Raw genomic sequence first — 15,467 nt, 5'->3', positions numbered from 1 at the left:
AAAAAAAAAAAAAAAAAATCTGTCTAAAATAAATAAATAAATAAAAAGAGCATGGGGCTGGCAGTTAGTATGGTTAAGGGCACTGGAATCTCACATGGCTGACTGGTTCAAGTCCCTGACCTGTCAGCTTGCTTTCTCACTTTCTCTCTCACTGTCTCTTACTCTATCCCTCTCTGGTCAAATTAAAATAAATAAATAAAGTTAAATAAAGTAATTATTTTATTTTTAAAAAAGAGCATTATCTAACAAATAAACACTTCTGAAGTGAAATCATCACCATAAAGGTCATGAGTAGGATTCTGTGACAGGGAGTAAGGGCAGGCACAGGGGATAGTTGGCAGGTGCTTCACATAGGTAGTCAGTAAAGACGGACAGTTAGTTAAACTCTGAGGCCTTAGAAGGAACCAGCTCCCCGACCGAAGACAGTAGTTTATCAGGCTGAGCATTCTACCTCAGAGGGACAAGGGTTCTCCCATTGGGATGGACATCACTTCAGAGAAAAAGTCTTCCATGTGTCAGCATTTTTAGGGTCAGCAGAAATGGGCTGATCCCCCTGTCTGCCTTCACTCAAATTTGCACTTACATTCTGAATGAGACCTAACAGTTTATATACCAAGAGTACCCAGTCACCCCCTGATGAGTAGGGGAAAGTGGGTCATCAGAAAAGAAACTCTAACCAGCAGTTAGAGTAATGGCTATGTCGCTGGACATGGTTCAAGTCCCAGACCCGGTGGCTTAAGCTCACGCCGGGCGCATGTGCGTGCATGCCCAAAATCCCAAGAGGAGAATGGAGGAGAAGGGATTGCAGTGTGGCCATCCCCCCTGGGGGGGGATTTCTTGCTTTCTGTCTCTCTGTCTCTCTGTCTTTCTGGCGAGTGCACGCGCCCTATAGCAAAAACCTCTCAAGAAAAAAAAGAAAAGAAATTTACTAAGAGCTCCTTAAGGTTGCTGGATGTAAGACAAGTATGTAAAAATCAGTTGCCTTTCTATATACCAGTAGAAATCATAAAGTTAAAATTTGAAGATTCTATTTATAATATGATATGATCATAAAATTCTTATAATAAGTAAATTTAACAAAAGTATGAACCTATTTTAATAATAAATATTAAGGTACTTCAAAAGTTCATGTAAAATGGAATTAAAGTACAATTATGTTTTAGTACCAAAACATTAAAATGTATTTATAGTTTTTTCTTAATACACATTTTCTGTGAACTTTTTGGAGACCACTTTCTATAGATAATGCAGTACATAGATTTGTTAATACGTGAAGACCTATATCATGTTCTTGAATTGTAAGTTTGAACACCTAAAAGATGTCACTTTTCAGAAGTGCATTCATAAATTTGATTTTATTTTAAAAATTGATTATTTATTCCACAAAAAGATCTTTGGGATCACCTAAATAAGCTGTTTCTAATATGTATATGGAGTTAGAAAAGGGAAAAATTGCCAAAATGTTGTTGAAATAATATGAAGCCAGAGAAGTTTATTTTTTTAATAGACCACATATTAGTTTATTTTTAATACCCATCATGCCATGAATTCATAGGGAATAGGTTCCAGTAGCTCAGGCTCCTTTCCATTGGTTCTCACAAGGAGTGCTTCTCTGGGTGGAGCAGGCTGCACTTTAGTTGAACCCATATTCTTTCTCTTTGACTTCCTTCTTTTTCTGGTCATTTTCCTTCACGTTTTAGGAAGCTATCTCTGCTCTTAGAATGCTTAATATGCTCAATACGCACATTGATTCTCTTGGCAAGAATCTTGCCCTAAACTTGTTTGTTTACAACAATGTCAACAGCATGCTGGGTAATATTGTAGACTCTTCCAGTATTGCCATGGTAACATTTGTGGGGCGTTCCTTTTTGAACAGTACCCATTCCCTTGACCACAGAAGTTTATTCTATCCAATATCCAAAGTCATTCTAAAATTATGACTTTAAGCCCATTTGGTATTAACATGATATAATGTAGAGACCAATGGAAGAGGATAAAATGCTAGAAATAAGTCATTACAGGGATGGAAGCAAAGGGACAGTCATACATCAGTGAGGACGGGTTGAATTAGTGAGTAAATGATGCTGGGACAATTAATTAGCTTCATGAGAAAAAATAAAATTAAGTCCCTACTTCATATCATACCAAAAAGTGAAGCATGTATTTTCTCAAGTATTTCCCAATAGACTTCTATTATTAATAACTGAAGTGACTTTCTACTCAAATTTTTGTATTTCTGATTTCATTAACGCAAAAGATGTATGTTTTAAATATTTGACACATAGTAGTATAGTACTACCAGCACTGCTTTAAATGTACCTATCTTCTCAGAGTTTATCAATATTAAATATGATTTTTTTTAATTTATCTGATTAGGTAAAAATTGCATTATATTTTATTTACTTTTTTTAAAAAAGTCTAGTGTAGGAAAATTTTTTTTATTGTGTCTTTCTTTTTTATTTTATTTTTTATTATCATCATAATCTTCTTTATATTACATTGGATTACATATAACTCTACAGTGTGTTACATTGCTCCTTCAAAAGGGAACGCCATGCATGTCAGTCAGTACAAAGACATTAATCTCCCCACTTCAACATTCAATATCTTTTCTGTTTTCCCCAATCATCATTATTATTATTATTTTTTTAAAACAGTCAATTGCTATTTCTCATTTTGCTTGTAAAAATACTTTGCCCATCATGAAATACTTCTCAGACCAATCCAGTTGAGAATACTATACATGTCATCATCAACAGTTAATAAGCCATATCTGTTTCTCCCTATCCTCCTGCCTCTCTATTGTTCACTTGCTATCTTTCTCTATCCTCTTCTCTTCACTTCCCCCATTCCACACTGTCCTATTCTCATTAAGTTCCTGTCACTTCTTTATTATCAGTTTTGTTTCATATAAATACTAGCCATTTTTGTTTTCTATTGTTTATGTTCCTTATTCATTTATTTTAGTGTATTTATTATCTTTTTTTAGAGAAATATTTTTGCTATTGGGCGCTTGCACTCTCCAGAGAGACAGAGAAACAGAAAGTGAGAAATCATCCCCAGGGGGAATGGTGCAATCCATTCTCTTCCATTCTTATCTCGGTGTCATGGGCATGCACACACACACATGCCCGGCATGAGTTTAAGTCGCTGGCTCCGAGACTCGAACTGTGGTCGACTTCATGGGATTCCAGTGACGTAACTATTATGCCATCTGCTGGTCTCAATGTTCCTTATTCATGTTTATATTGGAAGTGCTCTTAGTTTTTATTCAGTGACTTATAGTAACTATTTATATATAAGGCCATTGGTCATCAGTTTTTTTAATAAAGTCTTGGTAGTTATTTCACCCAAAAGTGATTTTTGGACATACATTCAGTTACCTTTCTATTGCTTGGAGAATAAAGCTAGGTAGAGGCAAAAATTTTAATAGAACTCTTAAGATCTTCAGCTGGAGGAACAACAGTGCAGTAGTATTTGAGGATACCAGCAGATAGTACAAATGGCAAAAGCTCAAGTTGGACTCGCAAAAGGAGGGGCTTTATTAGTCTAGAAAAATACAGAATTCAAGATATATCCTGGCTTTACACAGTGTCATGGGTGTTCTGTCTCTCAGATCTCCTTGCTAAGAAAGGTTCTATTTATGTCATGGCAAGGTGGCTTTAGTGGGTCAGCTGGTGGCATGGTGCATTCCAAGGTGTTGACTTAAGGTGGCAGGATCCCAAATGCTGACTACACATGACCATACTCCTTTGGTAGTGCTTTCTCTCCTTCTCTCTCTGTCTCTCCTTGGTGAGCACATGAGAAAAGATGGCCCTAGCAGTGACAAGTCTACATTACCTTGTGGGTTGATGATGCTAAAGAAAGCAACAAGACTGGTTCTCCCCTGAAAGTTTCTTAATGACTTAGTTTAGAGGAAATACTGATGACTACGCTGATCACTATATGCAGGCACATAGTCCACTTTTTACATCTATACAAGAGAAGGCCAGGACGTACACTCAATAGCTCCAGCAGAGATATGGGAGTTCTCCAAAGTAAATTACATTTGGGATGACAAGGAAAATAACAGCTGCCCATTTTAGCACATAATCAGGACATATTACAGTCCCACTAGTAGGATAGGAGATTTTCCCTGGCTTCACAGCCTCACTAACACTTGGTATTCTCAGTCTGTTTCATTTGAACCATTCTGATGTTTATGTAGTGGTATCTCATTGTGAGTTTAATGTACATTTTCTAGATGAATAATGATGTGGAGTACATTTTCAATTGTGATTAGGACATGCTTATTGCTTTGATTTTGCTTTTTACTTTCCTTTATTTACACACTATTAAAAGTTCACAAGTTAATTCTTGCGCAGTGTGTGTGTGTGTGTGTGTGTGTGTGTGTGCACGTGCACATACGCGGGCGTGTATGTATGTACAAAGCATAGATAACGATAGCTCAACCCTGGAATAAGATTTTTTTTTTAGTGAATTATAAATCGAGTTTCAGCAAATTCAATGGTCTATTCTAATGTATCTGTTGAAGCCAAATTTTATTAACTGAAGTTGAATTTAGTCTTTATAATATTTTAAGGAAAATTTATTGAATTAAAGACTACTGAGAGAGAAATAGATTTGAGGAAAAATGAAGAATTCAGTTGTGAATATGTTAAGTTAGTGGTGTCTAACTGTCATTCAGGTGGCGTTATGAATAAGAAATAGGTTCAACGCAGAGATCAGAGTAAGAAATATCTATTTTTGAGTCATTATTTTAGAGATGGACCTTAAAACCATGAGGCTGAATGAGATACCTCAAAAGAGTGAGTTTAGACAGAAACAAGAGAGGGCCCAAAACTGAGATCAAGGGCCTTCCAGTAGTTACAAGTCAGGAAGGGGAAGAAGAACCTATAAAGGAAAACCCGAGAAAAACCATGCAGTGATGGAAATAGAGAACCAAGGCAGCGTGTGGAGTCACAGAGGCCAGATTTCTGCTGTATGAAATATTAATAGTTATACTGCCACACTCACAAGTTACCAGGAGGAGCAAAAGTGTTAATGCAAATGTGATACTTTGCACACCATGTGTGCTCAGTAAATTTGAACAAATGATTTAAAATGCTTGCAGGCAAAAACAAAAACAAATAAGCAAAAAACTCCACTTTTTTATTATCAAAATGTATTAGCAAAAAAACTGAGTCTGAGAATCCTGTTGTTGAAAAGTACTTTTCTAAGTAACATATAATATGAAGAAAGCATAAATGTCTAAGGAGCAAAAGTTCTAAAAACAATGACTCTTTAGGTAAAATATAAAGTCTTTTGAAGTCAGACAAACTTGGATTTGAATCTTGGATCTCTGTTGCCCTTGGGCAAATTATTTAACCCCTCCAAGCTTTAACTTTCCTATCTCTAAAATAAGGATAACCATACTTCTTCAGGATCGAAGAAAAGATGGAGAGAATGAACATATGGTGGACCAGCAGGTGGTGTGGTGGTTAAGGACACTGGATTCCCATATGGCCGGCCATGGTTCAAGTCCCAGACCTGGGGGCTTCCTTTCTCGCTTTCTCTTTCATTCTCTCTCACTCTCTCTCCCCTCTGCTGTGGTCAAATTAAAAATAAGTAAATAAATAAAGTTAAATAAAATCATTCTTTAAAAAAGAGAGAGAGAGAATGAACATTCGTAAGTGCTTATCATATCTGAAATATTGAGTACCAGGAAATTAAAGGTGACTGTAATTGTGTGGAGGAGCACACAGTTATCTCAGGAGCATTGCTCCAAACATCAATCCATAAGCCAGTGTTGTAGAGTCCACAGGTCTAAAAGGTTATACCAATTTTGAAGTGACTCATAACTTGCTCTGGATTTTGTTTATATTATGTGATTCTCTACCAATTTCTTATTTTTATAACTTTATTTCTTAGGAAGAGCCATAGAGGGCAGTCAGTAAACATGGAGTTTGTATTGGCTGGATTAAACAAGGCTCGCTGTAATGTAATCTAAATGTGCTTTCTTACTAAGAAAGAGTTGGCGTCCACAAAGTAGTTTCCAAATATAACCAACAAATTGTTGTAGTTGAAAATAGAGATGAAAAGCTAACTAAAAATTTTCTTTCTCTAATGTTCTGAGCTTCCCCACTGTTGTGTTAATATCTAGTATGTATACATATAGTACTTACGTACAGACCCAGGTCAAATCTCCCCCCTCACCCCATTGATCCTGCTCTTACTTAGATCACTCAGTTTCTGTCTCATTTACTCTCTCTTTTGAGAGAAAAAAGAGCACATGCTAGATTTTCTTAGCAACTCTTGAAAGTATTTACATTTTGCTTTGCCGTAGTTACCCATGTGTTTTTCTATTGTGCTGCTGTGTTCCACAGACTCTGTGGGTACACTAACTGAATCATCGTTATTTGCATATTTTTGTAGTACTTCACATGGAGCTTTCAGATATGTATAGAAAGTGTTTAATGATAATCATAGATTGAACAATGTGTTCAACTGTAGAAATGTGTTCCCCGTTCACAGGGCTTAACTCACTGTGCTAAAGAGTCAGCTCACCTGAACTTTGCCTTTTCCTTAAGTTTTATTTATTTTATTCATGATAGAGCCTATGTATTTATGACAGAGAGAGAGAGAGAGAGACATCTCAACTAGTACTTGTGACACCATAATCCTCTTTCCCCAGCCCTCTAGGACCTTGAGCATGTGTGTGTACACCCAGTGTTTTTTCAGGTCCACCTGGCATGTGGCTTTCAACAACTGCAATTCTGTTATGTTACTGACTATGCTACCACGCTGGGCTGAAAATTTTTTTCTTCTTAGAAATGCTCTCTGTGTTACATTTTTGCCCAGCTATATGGATAGTCTTTACATGTATTTGATCCTGAGCAAACAAAAGAAAAAAATTTAAGTAGTTATTGTATTTAGTGTGGATTTGAATATAATTAGTCTTCAGAAGAGATGATTAACTCCTTTGCAATCACAAACTATAGGTTTATTGGCATTGTCACAACTGGATTTTGGTTATATTTTACATTTTACTTTTTCTGGATGTCAAGATATTATCATCAGTGATATCTCAGCCACCAGCCCCAAGACTAAATTGGTCATTATTCGTATTTTCTTAATCCATTCCTTGGAGATTCTCTTATAAACTGGAAACTGAGTTTTTCAAAGCCTGCTAGTTGTAACATGACACACATGCTTCCTTGTGAGTTACCAGCCTAATATTCTCTTCTTCCTAGAAAGTATCATAAATGGAAGCCCAGAGAGTTTCTGTTTTTGTTTTCACATTCTATGTATTTTTTTTCAACAGTCAACTTCACATTCTTTTATCTGTTAAATTTTTCTTCCTTGTGGCCTTCTTGCTCACCCTCTACCACACTCCCCTCCCTTACAGTCTGTGGTATCTACACTTATCCTCTCTACTATCATATCTTCAGATCTTTCTATTTCTGCCATGAAGTACAGGCATTCAATACATATTAAGCAAGGATATAAAGTATGTCTCTTTCAAAGTCTGGCTTACTTTGCTCAACATTAAGTCCCCTTTCTTCATCCACTTTGAATCAAATGATAGGGTCTCTTCATTTCCTATGGCTGAGTAATACCCCATAGCATATATATGCCAGTTTTTTAACCCAGTCATCAGTTTTGGACACATAGTTTAATTTTGTGTCCTAGTGGTTGCGAATAATGTTGCAATGGACATGGATGTTCAAGTGTCTTTCCAACTGAGTGTTTTTCTATCCTTTGGGTAAATACCAAGGAGAGGTATTATTGGGTCATATGGTAGTTGTATTTGTAGGTTTTTGAGGAATCTCCATATTGTCTTCCACAGAGGTTGTGCTAATTTACATTCCCACCAAAGTTTGAGAGGTTTTCTTTTCACGACAGTCTTGTCAAACTTGTTGTTTTTTATTTTTTTGATCCTAACTATTGTTAAATAATATTTCATTGTGGTTTTAATTTGTATTTCCCTTATGACAAAAAATACTGAACATTTTTATATGCTTTTTTCCTATTTTTTTAAGATTTATTTATTTATTTATTTTTGTTATTATTATTTATTCTTTAATTTGACCAGAGAGAGACAGAGAGAGAGAGTAAGAGAAAGTGAGTAAACAAGCCACAAGATCCAGAACTTGAACCACGGTTGGCCACGTGAAAGTCCAGCACCTTAAACATTATGCCACCTGCTAGCCCCCATTTTTTTTTTTATCCATAAGTCTTCCATGGAAAATTATCTATTCAGTTTATTTGTCCAATTTTAATTGTATTATTCATTTTTATATGGGTGAGCTGCTTGAGTTCACTATATATTCTGGTTATCAATCCCTTGTCTGAGGAATAATGTGAAAATATTTTCTCCCATTCTGAGACTTGTCTTTTCACTCTAATAGTTTCCTTTGATGTGAAAAAACTTTTTAACTTAATGTAATTCTACTTGTCTATTTTGGGGATTATTGCCTGTGCTTTGGGAGTTTTAAGAAATCTCTGCCTGCTCCAGTGTTTTCTAGAGTTTCCCATAAGTTTTATACCAGTACTTGTATTGTTTTAGGCTTTACATTTAAATTTTTTTTCCATTTTTGAGTTGACTTTTGTTAATGGTGAGAGAAAGGGGTCCAGCTTCATTTTTCTTCCATCACCATTTGATGAAAAGACTTTCTTACATATGAAAAGTCTATAACTTTAAAAGGGCAGTAGCCTTTTATTTAGAATTTTGTTTTTCTAATATAAATGTTAGTTTTTTTATACATTCTGCTTGTTCATCTAAAAATTACTTTTTGCAAAATACTCTTTGTTCTATCTACTTCATTTCCTTTTGTTTTTTGAAACTCAGAGTCACTTGTCATATATTTGCAGAGAGAGTTACACTAAAGTAGAAAGTAGTATACTTTTAAGTTACTTTTATATTACTAGATTAGAATAGGATATGCTTTTTAATTCACTTTTGCATTTTAGTGCAACATACAATAAATGCTAAGATCTTATTTGTACAAGTTGCTGAATTTTCACTTGCGTATTCTCCATCCAGGTCAAGAAATAGAATGTAGCGATCATAACCAGAAGGCCCACTTTGCTTTTGCAGAGAGACAATCACTTTCCCATGTATCAAATGGAACTCCTCTCTTAGCTTCCTAAACTAGAGATTTGTTTTGTTGAGCTTTGGTCTGTATATAAAGGAAACCATTCAGTGTATTTCTTTGGTATCTGGTTTCTTTGCCCAACAATATGTTTGTGAGATGCAATCCTATCATTGCCTATAGTGGTAGTTCATTCTTTTTCAGTGTCATATATGGTATTTCATTGCATGAATAGATTGTAATTGTCCTTATTGAGAACCATATGACCAAAGACATTTATCTATCCTATATATATGATAAATTTATCTATCACATTCATCTATCATATATATATATACACACATATGTACACACACACATATATATATTAGCCTGATTTTAGTGTGTAAGAGATATTCATAAAAATTTTCAAATACTGAGTACAACTATTTTAAGAGTATGAAATGCTGTAGAATATTACTCAGATGTTCCTCCTAGAAGCTTGAATTATATTAGGTGCCATGGTGATGAGTGGTGGTATCAGAGTAGGAGTAACATGGATTCATAATTTAATATTTAGGGGCCAGCAGATGGTGTGGTGGGTAAGGTGCTGGATTCCATGTATCTGGTTCAAGTCCCATAACCAGCAGTTTGAAAAAAAATACATGGGGTGCATGTGCGTGTGTGCTTACTATTCCAAGAAGAGAACAGAGGAAAGGGGATTGCGATGTGGCCATCCACCCCAAGGGGTGGTTTTTTACTTTCTCTCTCTCTGTCTCTATCTCTGACAAACACATGCTCCCTACAGCAAAAATCTAAAAATTATTTAATTAATTAATTAATATTTACATTTTCCCTAAAGATCCCAATTGATTATATTTTCCTTGTTATCCTTTGTGACAGTGAGTCAGAGTCTTTTAAATCTAATGGGCCATTATCCTGTCTTATAACAGAAGACTAGACTACATCATCTTAGAGAGCCTTACAGCTCTGCTATTCTGTCCTTTTTAATTTACTAAGTTCTCTGAAAAGATCTGAAACATTACCACTTTTTTATCATCAATGTTACCATGAATCTAAAACAAAGATGTTATACATAAAAATTGTTTAAAATAATATTTAAATGTAGTTTAAGTCTATATAAAGTGGTTATAGCTGCAACTAGTATCTAGAGAGGAAACTTGGTCTTTTGCCTTCTTAATCACATCAAACCCAGCCACCCCATTGACAGTTACAAATTTCCTTAAGATTATTTCCCAGCGATCCTAAGAGCAGGCATAAGGCCAATATGCTGCTGTGAAGCAATTATCTCCAAGGATTTTAACTTGGCATTCCGAGACATTTATTAAATTAATATAAAGTTGGTTAAAGTTTCCACATTTTCAGATTGTATATAATGCTTCTAAAATTAAACATGTCCTTTAGGGAGAAAATTAGCCTGTTAATATTAGCATGTTTTAGAAAGGTGAGAAACTAACTGAACTCTGTCAGGGGGAGCAGTATCTCTTCATGTGATAAGATTTTCTCAGGTCATATACATACATTGGACTAGAATGGCTTGCTCATTTTTTTATTTATTTAGTTACCTTTATTGGTGGTGGAGTATGTGCATGCACACAAAAAAAGAAAGAGAGAGAGAGAGGAGCACCCTCTACATGGTCTGGTAACACCATGATTCCCTTCCTCCAGCACCCAGCCTGTCGGATCTTGGACACTCATACACATGTCCACAATGTTTCTGCCTAACCCAGCCATGGGTTCAAACCATGGTCACCATGTGAAATCTGGCTTCTCTTGAGTAGCACATAACCACTGTACCTGGGAGCTGACCCTGCCTTTTCTCTTTCACAGGATTAGCAGATAAGCACTTCTGTTGATCCTGAGAAGATCAGTGTAGGGCCATCTTTGTCGAGTACTAACAAAATACTAATTAAGAGTTCTTTTCTCTGTAGTTGCACATTATAATAATTCTGCATTCCTTATTGTAAAGCAAGCTATAAACTGTCTTCCATTGGGAAATAATGTTCTTTTTATATCTTTCACTAGCCATTATAGTATATATATATACATATATGTGTATATATATGTATATGTGTGTGTGTATATACATATATATGTACATCTATATATTATAACTGCCAAAGAAACAGATGACTACCAGATTTCCCATCTGGCATGAAATGCTATCACTTTTGACATCTTTTTTGCCATATATTAGCTATGTCCAAAAGCATTTACTTCAGTGCCTGGTATATAGTAAAATTATTTTTTTAGGATTATTTCTGGTATACTACTGGGTGTTAAAATATTAGGCTAACTCCAACAGTCATGCTGCCAAGGAAATAAACTATATTACTAGCTGCCTCTGAGGCTTTGACACTAAAAATGGCTACCAGATGCCCCTGTCAAATCACTCAAGAGGGTGCAATTGCTCAATACGATAATACCCACTATAATCCTCCAGCTTCCTGGATCTTATGACACAGATTTTATAACCACAATGATGATGATAGAAACTGCCCTGAATCTGTCTTGAGGTCAAAGCCTTTTGGTAAAGACCTTCTGGTTTACTTTTAAGATCATGAAGAATTTCTCTATCATGAATTCTCAGAAGCAGGTTGAGATCATACTTTTAATGTAAATTTCCTTGAGAACACACCGGTACCCAACATCCTCTTTCTGTAGCACCTACTTATCATGCGAAGACTGCGAAGCTATGTTGATAGCAGTGAAATAGCAAATGGGGAAGCCAGCAAGCTTTCACCTGAACACTTTGGGGGCCTCAGGGCTCGAGTTCATCCCACTCAGAATCACTGGCGCATCTAATGGAGTCATTCACAAGGAAAAGCAAATGAGTAACTATTACACAGACCACCGCCCTACAAAATTGTTTTGTTTTAAAACAAGTAAAATACAGAAGGACTACTTCAGAAAGCGTCTCTCAATCTCTTTACCTTTCCTGACTCTGAAACACTCTCATAATGTTGACATCTATTCTCACGATTTCCATCATCATCGCTCCTTGGACGGCTTCTTTTAGTTATAAAGTAGAAACCAAGTTTCTCAGTCTGACATATCCTACCCAAGCTCTCCAGGACCTACCTCTCTGCGTTTGTTTTGTGCATTAGTCACACTGGACCCCTAATGATTTGTGACTGAGGTTTTACCATGTTTTACATCTCCTCATGACCTCCTCATCTGGAGACAATATGGTGTAGTGGTTAGAATGATCCAGTTTGGACTCCTGACCTTGCAGCTGACTAGATATGTGACCTTTCTAAGTCTCAGTTTTCCTATTTGTACCGCGAGGATTAGTCATAGTAGTTCTTTTCTGTGTTTATTGTACTGACTAAAGGGTTAATACATTTAAATTACTTTGTCTATTCCTGGCACACATCAAAATTAAAAACTCTACAATTACTGTTTTTGTTACGTTGTTGTTGTTTACGCGCTTTTTTACTCTGCTCTTATAGCCTTTAAAGTTATTCCTGCTTCTTTAAGTTACAGCTGTCAAACCCAACTAGATGTAATCCTCCCTCTTGACTCCTACAATGTTGTTTTTATATACTCATTATGGTCTTTACCCAGGTAGTAAGTCTAGCTATTTATGCATAGGACTGTTTCTCCTCTATGAGATTATAAACACCTTGAGAACAAGGGTTGTTTCATACCCATATTGTATCTCCATAAGCAAAAAAATGTTATTTATTTCTTGGTTGACTGATAAAAACAGATGCACAAATAAATAATACTTGATATCAAGTCTATCTTTCTTCCAAATATAAAAATATTTAAAATAATTTCTCAAATATTTAGAGCACTTTTAGTTTGTGTATACTTCTACAAACTTTATTCTATTTTATTCTCATAATAACCTGTTAAAGAAACAGAACTTTCTCAAGACCAGCAGATAGCATAATGATTACGTCACTGGACTCCCATGTAGTGGGTTGTGGTTCGAGTTCTGGACCTGGCAGCTTAAAACGCATGCTGGATGTTTGTGTGTGTGCATGCCCAAAATCCCAAGAGGAGGATGGAGGGGAAGGTATTGCAGGGCTCCCCTCTGGAGGGTGATTTCTCACTTTCTATCTCTTTGTCTCTCTCTGTCTCTCTGGCAAGCACACACACTCTATAGCAAAAACCTCTAAAATAAGAAAGAAACAGGACTATCTCTTAGTCATTGAGAAAGATTGAAGACTTTGATTCCCAAAGCTCTTAGCTCCTTCCCTATATTAGACCATGGCTCTCAGGAGCTTCACAAGTTCAGCTCCCTTAGAAGCAATAGCCAACCTCTGATGTACACAAAACACAAGTTCTTAGCTATTTTGTACATATCCTTTAAAGGTGTGGCCTAACTGTCACTTCCTAGAGAAAACTGACTTTTCTGACACCATCTCTAAATAGGGTCTCCCTGTTTTACTCTCACGAGGAACCCCTACCTTTCCTTCACAGTAATAATCACAATTGTAATGGTAATTTGTTGATGAGCTAATCTGTTGGTCAGTGAACTGTAAGTACAAGGGCAAAGACAGAGACTCTCCCCGTACATTATATTTTACCACTATATACACAGTGTGCCTGACAAACCGAAAAAAGATACGCATTAAATATTTGTTGAAGAAAGAGATGCCGAAAGCTTACAAGCAGTTTGTCCCCTTGTGTTGTATGTCAATTGAGAGTAAATATTTAATCTTCCCTAAAGAAATCCAAAGGTAGTAGCAAAGATGCAGTGAAAGTTTAAACAATTCATGTTTATATTTTGATTTCATATTCATTCTCTCTTCCTTCTCTCTCCCTCCAATCTCTTTCTCTCCTATGATCTTCTCTTCCTTTTCCTCCACTCTTTTTCTATTTCCTTCTCTTCCTTTTTTTAAAGAAACATTTGCTCCAATTGCAGATAAAAAGCATTAAGATGGCAGAATTCCAGCGTGCTACATGGAAGGGTTTTCAGTGACTCATTGGCCCACACCAACAGTTGATTTCTTGACTGAATTTTTATTCAAAATTTACAGTGATTCAGGAATACTGTAGCTCCAGAACGCAACAGTAAATGTTAGTCTGGAGATTGACTTCAAAGGATTATGTGAGACTGCCCCAGGGAAAGTACACTGGTACACAAGCAATCAATTATTTCTCTCCAGTTCTTTGAAGATTGGGAAGTAGTGGGGCCAGATTACAAAGTGGCCTGTATCACTCTTTGTTCAGCCTTCCTATTATAGAACATACTTGTTTTAGCAAAGTAGCAAATATGAGACATTATGATAGAAATCCCTAATTATGAGGCTTTTGAAAAGTGCCCTGCTGTGGTATTCTGGTGGTTGAAAGCTTGGTGTTCTATAAGTCATTTGAAAGTCTCCAGCCTCTCTTTAAATACAGCTGTTGCCGCTAATGGGGAATGTAAATCATACCATCTACACTCCCTGTCCAAACTCTGCCATATGCCTTATCTTCCATAGAGCTAGCCTTGTAGATACTGGTATAAGATTATTTTAGACACTTCTAGGTGTGGCTTCACATAAGCATTATATCTTTGAACAAGCAGAATATTGAGACTTTATATTTTTAGTTTCCTCTCTGGCACATTTCTACTTGTGGTTTCTAAGATGGTAAAAAAAAAAAAAAAAAAAAAAAAAAAACCTACTAAGCTGTATACTTTCGAAGCATGATAAGGAATATTTATCAATTCACAAGAACTGATTCAAGTACTGTAGTAACATCTGAGCTGCATTTATGTAATTTTCTATTGGCCTTTCCTTGATACACTTTGGTTCATCACGATTGGCTGCCAGCTTCTTCTGACTCCTTTGAGGACTTGCTATGGCCTATATCTGAGATGTCTCACGCTGTGGATGTCTGTCTTGGGTGATTCTTGGACCTCTTATTTCTCAGAGGTGACTTCCTTTACTTTAATACATCTTCTGAGTTCCTTAAAGATGGTTTTGTGCTGAGTGGTGCTTCTACCTTGTGGAAGCTGCCCCAAGTAAGTTTTACTCTGAAAACAAGATTAGAGTGAAAGTTTACCACTTTTCTTGCAAAATTCTCACACTTGGAAGGGAATATGGGGACATGAGAAAGGTTTTAGTTTAGTCATTCAAGATGAAGGTATTATTTGATAAGAATATGAAATATGCCCCCTGTGGAAAAAAAAGTAATTTAGTTTTCATGATGTGTGTAGTTCATATGTTCCACATGTAGATACTTTTTGAATTCCTTACCCAATATATGGATTCATTAGTTATCGATTATAAAGCTCTATTCATGACAGTGTAGATTATCGAAAATTGCAGATAGCGTAATATTGAAATCATGCATGACACTGAAAGCTAAGTAAGTGGAATGACGCATGAAAATCTAACTAATGATCCGCCAGAAAGTTGCTGTGCTCCCTCGTCTGCTCCTCCCTCCTCTTTCTCT

At 36.0% G+C, this 15,467-nt stretch overlaps 1 protein-coding gene across 1 annotated transcript in view; it reads left to right on the top strand.

Moving 5' to 3' along the window:
* The window catches only part of GRIP1 (glutamate receptor interacting protein 1), a 236,442-nt gene that overhangs the window by 111,847 nt on the left and 109,128 nt on the right, over positions 1–15,467 (top strand). The window lies entirely within an intron of this gene.

Source organism: Tupaia chinensis, unplaced genomic scaffold (genome assembly GCF_000334495.1).
Source record: "Tupaia chinensis unplaced genomic scaffold, TupChi_1.0 Scaffold000208_1, whole genome shotgun sequence".
Taxonomy (NCBI): Eukaryota; Metazoa; Chordata; class Mammalia; order Scandentia; family Tupaiidae; genus Tupaia; species Tupaia belangeri.
Note: the sequence above shows the minus strand (reverse complement) of the source record. Positions and strands in the feature narration are given on the sequence as shown.